At 44.9% G+C, this 14,048-nt stretch overlaps 1 protein-coding gene and 1 pseudogene across 1 annotated transcript in view; one reads left to right on the top strand and one right to left on the bottom strand.

The window, feature by feature from the left end:
- The window catches only part of LOC115295435 (class I histocompatibility antigen, Gogo-B*0103 alpha chain-like), a 157,910-nt gene that overhangs the window by 35,574 nt on the left and 108,288 nt on the right, over positions 1-14,048 (top strand). The gene's annotated exons all lie outside the window — the stretch shown is intronic.
- LOC115295440 overlaps positions 11,875-14,048 on the bottom strand; it is a 32,338-nt pseudogene continuing 30,164 nt past the window's right edge.

Below are 14,048 nucleotides of genomic sequence, written 5' to 3'. Positions count from 1 at the left end.
CTAGGTCATAGGGGAGTTCTAGCGATAATTTTTTGAGGAGTTTTCACTCTGTTTTCCAGAGCGGCTACACCAGTTTACATTCCCACCAACAGTGTAGGAGGGTGCCTATCTCTCCACACCCTCGCCAGCATCTATAGTCTTTTGATTTGTTCATTTTAGCGACTCTGACCAGTGTGAGGTGGTATCTCAGTGTGGTTTTGATTTGAATTTCCCTGATGATGAGTGATGCTGAGCATCGTTTCATGTGCCTGTTGGCCATCTGGATGTCCTCTTTGGAGAAGTGTCTATTCAGGTCTTCTGCCCATTTCTTCAGTGGATCATTCATTTTTCTTGTATGTAGTTTAGTGAGTTCCTTGTATATTTTGGATACTAGCCCTTTATCTGATATGCCATTTGCCACTATCTTTTCTTGTTTGATATTTTAAATGTATATTTATTTTTGAGAGAGAGAAAGACAGACAGGGAGAGAAAGAGAGAGAGACAGAGAGAGGGGGAGATACAGAATCTGAAGCAGCCTCCAGGCTCTGAACTATCAGCACAGAGTGGGTCACGGGGCTCACACTCACAATCGGTGAGATTGTGACCTGAGCTGAAGTCAGACGCTCAACCAACTGAGCCATCCAGGTGCTCCACGTGTTGTCTGATTTTCTGTCTGTATAAATTAGAAAAGTCATGCAGTGCTTTTGGGGTGAGGCTCACTCCTAATGGTTTACATTATCAACCTTACCTTTTGGGGCCTGCTTGTAGTTCTAGACCTATAACTACACTCAAGCAAACGGGGGAGGGGTGGGAATCAGTGCTGAGGACAATCAGCAGCGTCTTGCAAGGTGACTACCTCAGGGGAGGCCATTGCAGTGTCCACAGGCAAAGCAGGGTTAACTTCCTCAGATGGGGGTCAAAGAATTGATTCTACTTTTAAGAAAGACTCTGCAGAATTTGGGAGTTCAATGTCTCTAGTACCAGGATCTGCCCATATGTCCCTATTCCAATTTTTAGGATCCCACTCCTTCCCAATAAATGCTCTCACTTAAACAGCAGACATAATGTCAGGTTGGGAATTCAATTTGTAATTTATCCACTTGCAAGATGAGACTGCAGGTTTGGTGTTCAGAAAGTTTAGCTCTGTGGCAACAGAAGATGAATTTTTGCTTCAGAGCAGACAAAAATTTTCAGGTGATTTTCATGCCCCTTGAGCTGGGAAGTTGAATCCCTGAATTCATCCTTTCCTTTCCTCAATTTGTCTAACACAGTTAGTAGCAAACAGCCAATCCTATTATGCTTGTTAGTTTGATGAAAGTGTTCTAACATATCAAATATATGGTCACCCATGTACTTTGCCTTTTATAAGTATTTGATTAGGAGTGTCCAGTTGTGACATTCTGAGTATCTCTGTTGCAATGGATTGTCAAGTGCCCTTTGTACTATTTAACATAGAGTCATTAGTGCCTTTAAATTTGATCAGATTGAAGAACAATTCCAGAAACCCCATAATCATTTCAGGCCTTAATAAATATTAAAGAATTTACTTATACAATTGTAGAGAGTGGCAAGTATGAACCCTGTGTACATTATCAGAATGGAAATTCAGACAGGACTTGATGCGGTGGTCTTGAGGCAGAATTTCTTCTTCTCTGGAAAACCTCAGTTTTTGCTCTTAGGGTCTTCAACTGAGTAGAATAATCCCACTCACATTATCAAGGATAACCTCAACTTACTTAAAGTCAAATGATTTCAGGTGTTAACCATTTGTACAAACCCAATCCTAACATGTACAAAATGTCTTCACAGTAACACTTAGATTAGTGTTATTAAATAATGGGGTACTATAGCCTAGTCAAGATGACATCAGACTCATCATCATACATAAGGTATGAAAAGGAGACAATTGTTCAGAGTGTGAGAAAATAATAAAAATTTAATTACTCCATAAGCTCTAAGTAAGTTGTTTCATTGATTTGTGTTTAGTAATATGTGGAAATAAAAGAAATAGTAAACAAAATTTTATGTCCCTTAAAATTTCAATAAATGACAAAAATCCCTTCATGGGTGACACTGTGTATACCCCATTACATCCATCTAGTTTCACATGTAGAGACATTAACCTTGTTTAGTGGGTTCAGCCATATAAAGTCCCCTCATCAATTTTTCAACAAATAGTCAAACATCCTACTGATGGATGATCTTTGCCTATACTCATTACTTCATTAGGGAGTATAAAAGGGTAATTTTTCTCTCATTCATTCTGAACTTATTAATTGGAATCCTGTTAGAAAGATGATGCTTCTCTGTCAATAATTTGGGTCCTCTGAAATACATTTTTGATGAAAAAATAGGATAATGGCTTGAATTCTCTATTTATTTATTAAAATGAGTTTGTAAATAAAAACAAAAAAGAAAAAAGTATATAAAATAAAACAAAAAGAGAAAAATGAGTTTGTGCCAAAAGTGATTCATTTATATTTTACTAATTCAAGTATAAAACACACAGATCATCAGTGAACAATTTGATTAATTTTCACAAAATTAGCACACCTTTTACAACATGTAGGTCAGGAAATAGCACATTAACAGCACCACAGAAAGCCTTTTCATATGCCCCTCAATCACTAAGCTCTTCTTCCTGTCCCCAAATAACCATTAATCTGAATTTTAGCAACAGATTACTTTTTCCTGTTTAAAACTTTTCTGTTTAAAACATTATGTGTTGTGTGCAAGACAATATTATTTGTGAGATTCATCCGTGTGGTTGTGGGTAGCTGTATTTTGTCCATTTTTGTTACTTGTGTAGCATTCTATTACATGAACATGTGTCAGTTTACCCACTGTACTGTTAATAAATTTTGGGGTTGTTTCCATCCTTTGACTATCACAACCCAAACCCAATACATCAATGGTGCACATATTTTGTTGTTGTTTTCATATACTTAAAAGTCAATCCACAAGTATAGGGAACGTGAATCTTTATCTTTGGAAGACAAGGACAAACTGAATTTCAAACTGGTTGAACCTATTTATTCTTTTCAACAGTGTTTAGCTGTTTCACATCCTTGTCAACACTTGACATTGACAGATTTTTTTATTTCAAACATTATGGTTGGTGCATAGTGGCTTTTAATTTTGGGGAAAAATTTTTTTTGACTCAAAGGATACCTAGTTTATATGCTCAACGTGGAAATAAAAAAATGTCACTGGATCATTTCATGAGGCCATGAAATGGCCTTTTGCTTATCGACTTCCTCTTAAGGTCAGTGACTAGACTGGAACTTACAAGCAAACCACAGACTAAGGATTCTAACTAAAGAAGGGAGTAAAAATATTAACAACAACAACAAAAAAGGAGTAAAGACTATGCCTTACTTTGTCATGCACTGTATTGCAGAGAGAGATCCCTTTGCTTCAGGTTGAGGAAAGTCAAGGTGACCTAGCACGGCCCAGGGTAGTGATAAAGAGCTGATGGACATGATTAAGGAGGCTGCAGTATGTAGAGTTCCCTAGTGTGAACTAGTAGTGTCTACATGCACCAGATAGTGCCAGTTCCCATGGTGATTTTCCTGCGGTGAAAAAGCCTGGGAGAGGAGGCAGGCCTCAGAGAAACGCTTAAGATTGTGATAATAAAACAATAGCCAAAATGATACTATCTAACAATTAAGACATTAACAAATCACTGAGGTGTCTTTTCCAATTTTCAAGTTGAGCCCACAGGTATAGAGAGTTTAACCCACTTATCTAAGGCCACACAAAAAGTAAACGGTGGAGCCTGAATTTGAACCCAGGCAATCTAGCCTCAGGGCACTGCTCTTGACTCTACTATCTGTAGAATCAGGTTTGGGGGTTGGGGGATTTATGCAGAGAGATTCTGGGAAAGGGAAAAAAGGAAAAGGGGGCAGGAAATTAGACAGGTAATCTTATTATCATCTGACAGTCTAAAAAAATAAGCACATCCGGACTAATGGGATACATTCTGTCCTGTTGCCAAAAGTAAAATAATGAAAGCCTGAACATCTCTAGGTTTGGATCTCAAAATCTTCAGTGCACACTGAGCATAATGGCTCAGTAGGGAAGCCCAGCTTAGCAGAGATCCAAATGTTGGGAACTGCAAGTCATCCTGGGAATTACCTTTAGTTTTTACACACTAACACTAGTGTGTAAATTAATGTGTCAGGTATTTATGCTTGCTTTAGCAAAGCACAGATGACACAGCATTATGTCTAGTTTCCGCTGGGTTTTGAGGTTGTAGAGGAGCCAATCAGGGTTAGTTAATAATCTACATTCATATTATCCACACCAGTGGGTAGGGACCTTGTATTTGGCCCCAAGTCCAAGGCATCCAGAGGCCAGACCATGAGGTTCCAAACGCTCTTTCTGCTTCTTTCTGTAGAGATTTTACTGATTAAGGTAAATCTGGAGTCATTTTACTGCTTAAGCTCACTATGAGCTGGTGAGCATGGAGTCTGGAGAGACTGATGAGGAGGAAGGAGGAGCAAAGGAAGGCTATCTGAGGGGTGCTTGGGCAAAGAGTAACCCATCTCTACCTCCTCCCAGAGCCCTGGACATCTCCTCTTCCCTACCCTTTTCTACACCCTTCTGTCCTCATCCCCTAGCTCTCTTTTTTTCTTCCCTATTTGCCTTGTCCATCAACAAAAATAAGTTGCCTTTCTTTGGAGAAGAGCTCACTCTATGAAGTAGGAAGAGCAAGAAGGATTGCCGGGGGCTGGGGGAAGTGGGTGACCTTGATGGTTCACCTAGAGTGTCCCAGGATCAAGTGTCCAAGGTAGAATGGGCCAATGACTGCTTGATGGGTAAAGAGAAGACTCAGGGAAGACACTTACAGAGCCATGTTTGCATTTGAGCATCTCCACTTTAAGGAGGTGGATGTGAAGCAGATCCCAGTTCTCAGGGTTGCCCTCTCCCTGGGACTCTTCCAGGCTTTTACTTTCCTCCCCCCCCCCGCCCCCCCCTTCAGTTTCTTCTGATTGCTCTGCCTGGGGACTGATGACTCATATGCACTTTTGTTGGAATTAGATCTTGGGATTCTGAAATGCCCATCAAAGTTAGTGGAGTTTGTGTTTAAAGAAGTGGGTGGGCTGGGGCGCCTGAGTGGCTCAGTCGGTTAAGTGTTGGCTTCAGCTCAGGTCATGATCTCACAGTCCGTGGGTTCCAGCCCCACATAGGGCTCTGTGCTGATGGCTTGGAGCCTGGAGCCCGCTTCGGATTCTGTGTTTCCCTCTCTCTCTGCCCCTCCCTGATTTGTGCTCTGACTCTCTCTGTCTCTCAAAAATAAATAAATGTAAAAAAAAATTAAAAAATAAAGTCTATTTAAAAAAAATAAAGAAGTGGGTGGGGATTTCAGTTAGTTCTCCAGATACTGAGATGTCTAGAGAAGTTGGTGCAAGCAGTTTCTAACCTTCCTCCTACTCATTTGGGGATCCCTGACACCTGACCTTCAAAACCCAGTCCCTCCCCCTAATTCTGGTCTCCTCCATCCATTCTGTCTCTCTCCTGGCCTGTCTCTCTGTCCCTCTCATCTGTCTAGTTGCACAAAGCAATAGCAGGCCCCCAGGGGTGCTTCTCTGGACATAGGTGGGGTGCAGAAGGGAGCCCAGGGAGCAGCAGAGCCAGAAGGGGTGTGGGTGAGTTCACAGTTCACTCCCTGTTGGACCCCAAGGTAACTGTTTCCACCCCTCGCATTCACTGCCTGGTGTATTTTCACACCACGTCGGTCCACCTGGCATAAGCAAGCCCAGCTTCCCGCCCCTGCCTTCATGGACTACAAAGAGTCCCTGTGCCTGGAAAGCCACTGTCTGATCACAGCATGAGCTGTGGGCAAGGTGGCTGGAGGACAGGACCCAACTATTGAGGCCAGAAGGATAAGGATACAGAAATACCTCTGTAGTGTTAGCGGTGCCAACTAACAGCCCAGCTAACAGTATGGACTGTCCAGTAAGGCTTGTGAGTGATGTTGACATTCTTATAAGGACCAGCTGGGCTTTCTCAACTGTAGACCAGAGGGTCTTCACCATGTTGTGTCAGGGCAATGTGCTGACCACCCCTCCGTCCCCCTCCCAGTCTGGGGAAAATGTGTGGCATTTTGCTTCATGTGTCATTTTCAATCTGGTTTGTCACTGATTCTTGGTTCCTGGTCTCAGTCTTACAGATGTTGGTGACCCCAATGGGAACTTCTTCAGTCCCTTAGAATGGTGAGGATTTCATGTCTCTGAAGGAGGACTATCAGTATGGACAATGGCAGGCAGGTTGGCTACTGAGGCCAAGGACGATGGGGGAAAGATAATGGAAAGATCTTTTGCAAAGATCCTGAGGTGCTACTTGAGTGAAGTGTGTGGACTCACTACTCCTACACTTGGAGGTTACAGCTGAGCTACTGCTGGGGGGAATCCACCACCTACACGGTCACCCCTTGGGGAAGGAAAGAGTCCTCTGTTAGCTTCACCCAAGGGAGGGTGAGGAGAGGACTGACCCCTGCATCCACCTCGGGTCCTGACAGATAATGGGTGTGTGTGAGATTTCAGACATGTTTTCTGTGCATAGCTTGCCTAGAATGACCCCAATTCCATTCATATCCTTTTTAATAAAAGATTCTGGGGCTTGAGTAAGTCCAGAGAAAGGGCCAGTGAGAGAGAAGGGAGTCAGTGACCACAGAGGAACGGAAGTTCCCTTTGGGTCTTGTAATTGAATTTGGGACCAAGTATACAAGGGAGACTCTTTGACCTTCCCCTCTGGCCCCAGCACCGCCCCTTAGACCTGTGACCCCCCCCCCCCCCGACCTTGTAAGACAACGCCCACTCTGATGTTGCCCCACCTGGACTAGGATCAAATGCTCTCCTTCTCTCCCTTCGGAACTGGAGCTTTCAGCACTCTACTCTGAAATTCAGCCTGGAGAGCAGGTTACCTTCTGACTACTGGTTAGGGAAATAATTTAGGAACTCATGATCCCACTGGGAACAACTGAGAAAGCCTGATGAAACATAGTTTATCTTATTGAAATTTTCAACATGTAGACACAGTGAAGAGGCCCAGCCAACATCCAGGAGAGGACTTTAGCCTGGAAGGGTGACGTCAGGGGGCCCAGAGCCCCAAATTTACTTTTGCTCTGAGGACATTAGCCAAAACTGAGGAGATAAGCAAGAAATCTATTTGAGCTTTTGGTTGCTTTGAGGAACTGAGCAGAGATAGAGGTGAAAGCCTGGTGTCCAACAGGAGTGAGACCCTGATGGACTAACCTCCACAGTGAGTGGTGAGTCTAAAATGCTGCTTCCTCAAACCAGAAGAGATTCTTTTTTCAAAAAAACTTTTTTTAAGTTTATTCATTTATTTTGAGACAGAGGCAGCATGAGTGAGGGAGGGGCAGAGAGCGTGGGAGAGAGAGAGAATCCCAAGGCTGCTAGTGTGGAGCCTGAGGAGGGGCTTGAACTCACAAAACCGTGAGAACATGACCTGAGGTGAACCAAGAGTCAGTCACTTAACCAACTGAGCCACCCAGGTTCGTTAAGAGACTTTTAATGAGGAAGAGAACAAACTGAGGGATGCTGAAGGGGAGGCTGGTGGGGGATGGGTTACATAGTGATGGTCATTAAGGAGGGTACTTCTGATGAGCACTGGGTGTTATATATAAGTGATGAATCACTAAAATCCATGGTATTATACTATATGTTCACTAACTAGAATTTAAATAAAATTATGAAAAAAACATTTTTTTCCTCAGTTGATAACTAACAGTTCAGATTTCGAGGAACCCTACAGCCACACTAGAAAATCAGGGTGGTGTTTTGCTTTTATCGTTGGTTTGTTTTTTAGTCCTTTGCGAGAGTCACATAAAAACCGGGGCACTGGGGTGGCTCACTTGGTTAACCATCCGACTTTGGCTCAGGTCATGATCTCATGGTTTGTGGGTTCAAGCCCCGCATTGGGCTCTATGCTGACAGCTTGGAGTCTGGGTCTGCTTCCAGTTCTGTGTGTCCCTCTCTCTCTGCCCCTCTCCTGCTCATGATCTGTCTCTCTATGTATCTCAAAAATAAATAAATGTTAAAAAAAAACTAATAAATGTTAGAGATTCTCTCCCCACAATATTTTCATGCACAGGGAAATACACACATTAACACGACACCTTAGTGCACCCAGACCCCCTGAAGTCTTACAGTCCTGGGTGTCCTGTTGTTAAAGACGAAGGGCGATGACATTTTGAATAATCATCAACACCCCCCAATACCATTCCATATATTTGTCAGCATAAACTGGAGTAGACAAAAGCTGGATCTAATAGCATCGAGGGAATGAGAAGAGAGGTGTCATTTACTAGACACTTGCTCCTCCGGCCGGACCGGAGTGCCTGCACAGCACCGGATCAAGCTGCAGCCTCAGGTCTGTGCTCCGAGAATGGCAATTAGCTATTCTTTCTCCATCCCTCACCCCCAGCACCCGAACTGCCTTCCTAGTATTAGAATTCCACGCTGAGAGTCTTGTTAAGAGGTAGAAGCCACCTCCCTCCAGAGAAAAAGGAAACCTATTTTCCTAACGTTCTTCCAGTTCGACACAGCACGAAGCTCCCCCAGGCAGGTGGCCATGTGTTGGCCCTGGCCCAGGAGGCGGTGTCAGTGAGGCTAACACTGCAGAAAGCATTTGCACAGGAGCCGTGTGTGGCAGTTACTACATCCTGTTGCCAAGAGCAGCAGCAACGTCAGTCCTAGACTCAGGGTCAGGGGAGCCGGTGGTGTGACCAGTGATGTCCGGCAGAGCATTAGGGGCAGTGGGTTCCTGTGTGGGCTTCAACCTGGGGTGGGATTGTGTATTCCATTCCTGGCTCTGAAGCCCCAAGCCTGCTCTGTGGCCTTCCCCCAACATCATCTCATATTTAGGAAAAAGTTGGATTCCATTGTTTGCTCCAAAAATTTGATCAGGGGAGTAATTGCGGAGAGCAAGCATGCCGAGGTGTTCATGCTGATCTGTAAGCCACTCCCTGGACCTCCCACTCGTCTGGACCCCAGGATACAACAATGAGATGTGTCTCACAACATCACATCTCATACTGACAACATATTGTGTCCCTCTCTTTACAAGGAAAAAGAAAACACATTTAAATGTGATTTTAATGCCCCTCCCCACTCTGGCTGCTCTGATCTCTGACCTCAGTGGTTTCAGATCTGGCTGAGCGCCAGCATTGCTTGTGGGGCTTCTCATAAAATGCACAGGCCTCTCCCCAAACCCGCAGAGTCGGAGTATTCGGTGCAAGATCAAGGAATCACGTATTTAGCAAGCCCTACAAGTGAGGCTGATGCATAGCCATGTGGGAATCCAAATCTACATTCTTGCTACTGAAAGGGTGATGTGAAGACCAGCAGCAGCACCTTGTCATAAACACAGAATCTCACACTCTACTCCACACTTTGTGAGCCTTGACACGGTGTCTGGGGGAGTCCTGTGCACAGGGAGTGTAGGACTCCCTGGTCTATGTGCCTCAAAAGATGAAGCCAGGACTATGCAGGATGCTCCAAGTGTGCGGTCTGATCAGATCTCTGGGGGTCCAGGGTTTGTTTTTTTTTCCTTTCTTTTCTATGGCCATCACCCCCTTGGTGACCTCATCTATGCTGAAGGCTCTGAATATATCATCTACATGGTGTCACCTCCAAAATCTATTTCTCCAGCCGGGACATTTCTCCTAAATTCCATACTCATTCACGCTCATCTGACTGCCAGGCTGATTCCCTCACATTTCTAATAGACATCTCAGCTCATCATCTCTTCACTGAATGTCTGTGATATCCCTCTCCAAATATGCTTCTTCTTCTAGAATTTTCCCCATCTCTGCTGACAGCAATTCCATCTTTCCACTTGTGTAGTCCAGAATTTGGGGGTCCTCCTTGGCTCCTCTCTCTCATACTCAAGATCTAATCCATTAGATTGTTCTGTAAAGTCCATTTATAGATTGCATCCAGAATCCCATCACTTCACGCTCTTCCCAAGGCTCACACCCAATGGAAGGAGCAGACATCCCCAGCCTGGACACTGACCTGGCTTTCTGCTACTTTCCTCACTGCCTCACCTGCCCCTTGCCTCCCATTTTGTTCTCAGCACAGCAGACAAAGTGATTCTTTCAAAGGAGAAGCTGTCCCATGTACCTCTTTTTAAGTTTTTTGATTCAAAAAACACTTTTTTAATTTTAGAAAGAGAGAGCATGCATGAGCAGGGGAGAGGGGCAGAGAAAGGGGGAGAGAGAGAGAGAGGGAGAGAGCAGGAGAGAGAGGGAGAGAATCTCAAGCAAGCTCCACATTCAGCACAGGGCCCCAATATGAGGCTCAATTTCATGGCTCTGGGATTATGATCTGAAGCAAAACCAAAAGTTGGATTCTCAGGGTGCCTGGGTGGCTCAGTTGGTTAAGTGTCTGACTTTGGCTCAGGTCATGATCTCGCGGTTCGGGAGTTTGAGTCCCATGTTGGTCTCTGTGCTGACAGCTCAGAGCCTGGAGCCTGCTTCAGATTCTATGTCTCCCTCTCTCTGCCCCTCCTCTGCTTGTGCTCTGTCTCTGTCTCAAAAGTAAATAAACAAAAAAAAATTAAAAAAAAAACCAAAAAAAGTTGGATGCTCAACCAACTGATCTGCCCAGGTGCCCCACCATGTCCCTCTTTTGCTCAAACTGTGCTGTAATTCCCATCACACTGAGAGCAAAGGTCAAAACCCTTTGATATCCTCCAAGATGACAGGGTCTGGCCATACCTGTATCTCAGCTCAGTTACTCTCTGCTCCAGCAAAGTGGTCTCCTTTCTCCTCCCAGAACACGCAGACACACCTGCCCTTTTGCATTCACACTTCTACTGCTTGGAAGGACCTTGTCCCAGACAATTCTATGGATAATTCCTGGGTCCATCAAATCTTTTCTCAAAACTCACCTTTTAAGGGAGGTCCACGGTGAGCACCCAAATTAAAACAGCCATCTCTTGGCAGAAGGCATGAATAGAGATTTTTCTAAAGAATACAGATGGCCAACAGACACATGAAAAGATGCTCAACGTCACTTATCATTGGGGAAATCAAAACCACACGAGGTATCTATCACCTCACACCTTGTCAGAATGGCTAAAATAAAAAAACACAAAAAATAACAAGTGTTGGCAAGGATGTGGAGAAAAAAGAACTCTCATGCACTGTTGGTGGGAATGTGCACTGGTGCAGCCACTATGGAAAACAGTATGGAAATTCCTCAAAAAGTTAAAAATAAAATTATCATCTGATCTAGTAATCCTATTACTGGGCATTTACCCAAAGAAAATGAAAATATGAATTTGAAAACTATATTTATTGCAGACATTATTTACAATAGTAAGGATATGGAAGCAGTCCATCGATAAATAAATGGATGAAGAAGCTGTGGTATACGCAAGGGACCAGCCCACACACCAGAGTCTAAGGGTCCCTGAGTAGGGGGTTGGTGTCAGCGAAGTATCTATAAGAAAGAACACAGACAACATGAATGGTGGAAGGGACCACACTTTACTGTGAAACTTAGTGTCTTATACACCATAGGTGATTACATCTTTCTTTTAATGATTACATTGTTTGCAACTTCTTAAGGTTCGGGGTAAGAATCACATGTCTCAGAAAAGATGATTGTTTTCACGGAAGAGAGAACAGAAAATCAAGAACAGGAACGAGGTACAATACAGAAGATCAAAAAAACATAATTCATCACTCAAGATACATCAGCGGGGGTCTTATTTTGCATATATAGTGTAATATTAACCAAAGCTTACGACAAGGCTATTTTTCTTTAAAGGTTCAAACAATAGTCTGTGAGTAAGGTGCCTCTAACCAGGGAGGAAGTTTCAGTCAGAAAATCTGCCCATTTACTGAAACCACAATCACCAAGTGGTATGAATAATAGGAGAACTAACTCCAGTCTCTGTTCCATTTAGGTCAAGCAGTCAAGCGCACACATTCTCAAGTAGGGGGAAGCGGAGTCCCATAGGCCACACGTGACTGTACCCCAGTCTCCCAGGACCTATGTTCTTTTTGTCCTGATCCTCAAATGGGGGGAGGGCCAACTGTTATCCAGGGTTGCACCTTCCTAGACAAAGCTAGGGACTTTGCAATTACATACGCTCCCCCCGGAGGCTTTGCCATCACAGTGGAGTCACCTCTGAAGGCTTTTTGGCTGGATGGGCCCCTACAGGTATATATACACAGGATGGAGATGGACCAGCCCCATCTCTGCTGACACAGAAAGGCAAGTCGGGGAAGAGAACACAGGTCAGTGTGGGAAGGGGTCATTGAGGGGAGGATGGGCCAGTCTCCCTAATTCATCTCATTATGCTAATAATGAGATGCCCTTTGCAGAAAGAGAAGTCAGGGACACTGATGTCACAGGGTGGGAAAGTAAATAAATCTTGCATCCCCCACTCCCCTACAAGGCTGCTGGCTCACAATATGAAAGAAAACAGTCACGAACAAATTTAGATCACTCACTGTAAGTGGTAACAATCTCACCTCACTGCATGCTCAAAATGTCCCACTCAAAGAATCCCCATAACCCAGTTGTGTCCCCTCTGCCCAACCCCTCCCCACTTGAGGTCCTCCAGAGTCTTACTTTAGGAGCCGTGAGAGACACATCAGAGCTTTGGGTACTGTTAATACCTGGGTTAATATGAACAGAATGTGGTCAGAGCCCCAGCAGATGAGACTAAAGGAGGAGCTATGGAGTGGGTGAGCTCCCGATGGGGTCCCGTCTACACTAACCCAGGGTCTCAGGGATCACTCCTTCCATACTTGCAGACTGAGTGTAGCTCCCTCCTTTTCCACCTGTGGCAAGAAAAGATCATGTTTGAGGCCATGGAGAAGGCAGAACCATGAGGTCCTAGACCTAGTTCTGAACCCCAGGGAAACTTCCAGAACTGTGACTACATATTGAGGGCAGGATCAGGAAACACGAAGAAAGTATATGTGTGAGGACTGGACAAACCACCCTCCTATAGTTTGGGCCCCAGCTGGGGCCTTCCTCTCTGTCTTGTGACTGCTGAGAATCAGGTCCCATCACCAGATTCATCAAGGTGAAAAATTTATCCTCCATTTTCACATGTTTTCTAAAAAGCCATTGTTAGCAATCTACCCCACACTGGACTAGCTCATGGGAGAGGGTGGTTCTTCCCTTTAAGTGGTATAAGAAAGCTCAGAGCACCAGCTCACCCTGCCTGAGCGCTTCTTCCTCCAGATCACAGCTCCAACCAGCACAGTGACCACAGGAGAATGAGACCAGCAATGATGTCCAGGATGGGGATGGTGGACTGAGGAGGCGGCTCTGGGAAGGGAGGGGAAGGTGAGGGCCCTGTACCCCAAGCATAAGTCCCCACCTTGTTGAGGTTCTTCAGAAGGGAGAGTTCCCTGGAAGCGGCTCTGTGCCCAGGTTTCCCTCCTCACCTGATCTCAGGGTGACGGGCTCGGGCAGCCCCTTGTGCTGCACAGGCACGTGTATCTCAGCTCCTCTCCAGAAGGCACCACCACAGCTGCCCATTTCTAGAAGGTCCCATCCCCTGCAGGCCTGTGTCCAGAAGCTCTGAGTCCTGGGTTAGGTCCTCCCCGTCACGCTGCCAAGGTAGAAGCCCAGGGCCCAGCACCTGTCAGAGATGGGGTGGTGGGTTACATGTATCTTTGGAGGGTCTGAGGACTTCTCAGAAAATTTTAAAATCTGTCTTGGGACATTGCAGCTGCACTCATGTGACCATCCCGAGAATGGACAGTTCAGCTGGGGTGGAAGAAGGGAGCAATAACCCAGACATCAGCCTGGACATAGACGTCTGGGATGATCTTTTCCTATCTGGAAAGTTTTTTAATCAGGACAAGATAGCCTAAGGTAGGAGGCAGATCTCTGAAGGGAGAAAAGGTAAGTCTGGTCATGTCCTGAGCGGACATGTGACTCAGAATGACTAAGAAATGCTGAAGTCGGAACTCAAACACATTGGTTCTGGGGCAGAGAACAAAACTAAGAAAGTCCCCATGGTTCCTAATGCCGCTGCCAGAGTCGCTGATAAGCTGATGGTTTCCCCCT

Source organism: Suricata suricatta, chromosome 7, assembly GCF_006229205.1.
Source record: "Suricata suricatta isolate VVHF042 chromosome 7, meerkat_22Aug2017_6uvM2_HiC, whole genome shotgun sequence".
NCBI classification, from domain to species: Eukaryota; Metazoa; Chordata; class Mammalia; order Carnivora; family Herpestidae; genus Suricata; species Suricata suricatta.
Note: the sequence above shows the minus strand (reverse complement) of the source record. Positions and strands in the feature narration are given on the sequence as shown.